This window comes from Arachis ipaensis, chromosome B04, assembly GCF_000816755.2.
Source record: "Arachis ipaensis cultivar K30076 chromosome B04, Araip1.1, whole genome shotgun sequence".
Taxonomy (NCBI): Eukaryota; Viridiplantae; Streptophyta; class Magnoliopsida; order Fabales; family Fabaceae; genus Arachis; species Arachis ipaensis.
In genome coordinates this window covers 81,414,378-81,418,058 of record NC_029788.2, presented here as the reverse complement: position 1 = coordinate 81,418,058, position 3,681 = coordinate 81,414,378, and positions in this window count along the sequence as shown.

Here is a 3,681-nt window from a genome sequence, read left to right as displayed (position 1 = left end):
GCTATGAGCACCTGAAGCTGATGATACAATCTGGCGACATCCCCTCCGAGCCTGACACACCATCCGAGGCATCTGAGGAGGAGGCGGATGCGCCCGAGGCTGTGCCTCATCCACAGCAGGAGGCAGCGCAGGCAGGCACCCAGCAGGCAGCACACCAGCAGGAGATCCCACATCAGATCCAGGCTGCAGACTCCGAGATCTCTATCCAGTCAGCACCTCCTCTGCAGCAGCCAGATCCTCAGACCACCACCACAGACTCCAGCTACCCAGCCTTCCGGTGATGACACCCCTTCACACCCTGCTTGAGTCAGCATCAGGGACGATGCTTCATTTTAAGTGTGGGGAGGTCGCCATCTCTGGCGCATCATTTTGGTGAACCACTACAGACCCTTTTTCCTTTATTTTGACTATTTTCTTGTATTTTTCTCTTTATTTTTCAGTACTTATACATTGCTATTTTCAGGTATTTATACTCTATTTCTACATTTTGCATTTTTAGTTCATATTTTAGCCACTTAGTTTAGTTGCAATTCTAACTTATTAGTTATAGAAATTGTGGATTGATTAGTATAGTTTACCCTTTTTAGCATAAGATAACTCGGAATAGATTGAAAAGAAAAAGGAAGTAAACTAGAGACTTTAACAGAATCAAAACAACCCACACCTTGTATATATACAATTACATGTTAGTTAATTAAACAACATTTCATCAAGGAGAAACACTAGAACTTTAAAGCCACCTTAAGTTTTACATTGAGAATAATGGGAATTTTTAACTAAACCTGCATGACATACATAAGTGATAAATGATTTTTGAGCTAGAACACATAGCCTGTGAGTTTTGAGCTTAATTGTATGGTTACATTCAAACCATAATTTTTATTCCTGTGTGTTCCGCCCTTCTTTTATATTCTAGTGTTCTTTACTTTGTTTTAATCTATATGTCCGATTATAGAATGTAGATACATACCAAGAGAGTGATTGAGGCCATTATTTGATTTTAGATCACTTATCCCAAAATAGCCTACCTTTCACATCACCCTTGTTAGTCCCCTTGAGCCTTTAAATCCCCTTTTATTCTATAAACCACATTACTAGCCTTAAGCAGAAAAACAAATTAAAAATCCCAAGTTGAATCCTTGGTTAGCTTAAGATAGAAAATCATGTATAGTTTAAATGTGGGAAACCTATTGGGAACATGGATGATAAAAACAAAAAGGTAGAAAAATTGAAAAGAGAGAAAATAATTCAAAATAAGAATTTTTGGGAAGCATGCTCATGTGAAATCAAAATAATTAAATTACCATGTGCATATATAAAAAAATATTTTTAAAGTCTTTGAATAAAGGGGATACGAAAGAATTCCCCAATCGCAACAATAAAAGCAATGCACATGGAATAAAAATAAAAATTGAAACATGAGCATGTAACATCAAAAGTGGGAAAAGATGGGAAAATAGGTAAAGAAGTTTTGTTTTACTAAGTATGTATGTTAGGTGAGATCTTAGTCTAATTAAGGATTCACTTATTAGCTCACTTAGCCTTATACATATACCCTTACCTTTACCTTGGCCCCATTATAACCTTAATTAAAGACCTCATAATTTTTGGTATATCTATATTCTATAATTGTTGATTGGTTAGATGAAGAACAAAGTTATAGAAAGAAAGAATAAAAGGAAGAATAGAGTGATTAACCCAATAAACACTGAGTGATTAGAGAGTAGACACAAAATCCAGTGAGGGTTCAATAGCTCATTAACATATATCTCTGCTTAAATTATTAATTGTCTTGCAAGTTTTTAAAATGTTTTTCTCTCCCATCTCAATTGTAAAGGCACTTTATCACTATCTAAGGCTTGGCTATATATATATATACATGACTCCTTGAGAATGTGAATTAATTTAACTACATGCAAGCTTTATATTCAAGTGAATAAAAATTAGAATTGCATGATGCATCATTCATCTAGGTAGTTGTATTTAGATTAAATTGCATTGCATGACATTCCACCACTTTAACCCTACTTTTTACCTTGGATTTAGCATGAGGACATGCTATTGTTAAAGTGTGGGGAGGTTGATAAACCCATATTTTATGACATATTTTGTGCTTAATTTGAGTGATTTATTCAATCCTTCACCCACTTATTCATACTAATTGCATGGTTTTACTTTCCCTTCCTTATTATGTGATGTATGTGAAAAACATGTTTCCTATGCTTTAAAATTAATTATTTTAATTACCTTTATTTCCATTCGATGCCGTGATTAGTGTGTTGAGTAGTTTCAGATCTTCTAAGGCAGGAATGACTTAAAGGATGAAAAAGGAAACATACAAAAATGGAAGGAAAGCACAAAATGGAGTCTCCAAAGAAACTGGCATCCACGCGATCGCATGGGCGACGCAGACGCATGCCAAGCACGAATCAACAGCGACGCGGTCGCATGACTGACGCGACTGCGCGCCTTAAGCAAAACACATATGACGCGGCCGCATGACTGACGCGACCGCGTGACCCATACGGACGCGTGACAGAGGCCACGCACCAGAAATTGCAGAAAACGCTCCCAGCGATTTCTGAAGCCCTTTTTGGCCCAAATCCAAGTCCAGAAAGCATAAACCAGAGGTTATGAAGTGAGGGAATGCATCCATTCAAGGAGAGCTGGCCAATTTAGTTACTTCTCATGATTTAGATTTAGTTTAGAGAGAGGTTCTCTCCTCTCTCTCTTAGGATTTAGGATTTCTCTTAATTTTAGGAGTGACTCTCGATCCCAGGTTTAATGTTCCTTTACTTTAAGCTTCCCTTTCACTTTTATTCATTCTATTACTTTAGTTGATTATTTACTTTTACCATTTAATTTATGAATTCTTCTATGTTCCAGATTATTTGAATTAATGCTATTTGAGGTATTTCAGTTTATTATTGCTTTCTTTTATTTATGTCACCATTGCTTTCAATCTGAAGACATTTTTATTCCAGCAAATTTATTTTTTCCCTTTTGGCCTTGGTTAAGAAATCAGTAACTCAGGAGTTATCTTAGCTCAACATAATTGATAACTGTTATCTTTGCTAATTGAACTGACTTTCAATAATCCCAATCTTTTCTTAGGAAATAAATAGGATTCGAAGGTCAAACTAATTAATTCCTTGACTTTCCTTTGCTTTAGCAAAGGTTAACTAAGTGGAATTAAGATTCAATTTTTATTATTGAGAAGGGTAACTAATTTGGACTTTCAATTTCTCATACCTTGCCAAAAGTTTATTTTACAGTTATTTATTTATTTTTAATTGCCATTTAAATTATTTGTCATATTTGTTCCTCATTCTTGAAACCCCAATTTTACAATCTCCATAACCAATAATAAGAACATACTTCCCTGCAGTTCCTTGAGAAGACGACCCGAGGTTTGAATACTTCGGTTATCAATTTTTAAGGGGTTTGTTACTTGTGACAACCAAAACGTTTGTACGAAGGGATTTTTGAAGGTTTAGAAACTATACTTGCAACGAGAATTTATCCGCAATTTTCTAGACCACGCAAAAGTTCCTCTCGTCAGTTATCCTTATCAGGTGTGATGAGAATTATTTATCGCTCCCACTTAGTTAACCCTTACTAAATAAAGGAAAGTCAAGTGGACCAATCAATTTGATCCTCAAATCCTAGTCAACTCCTATG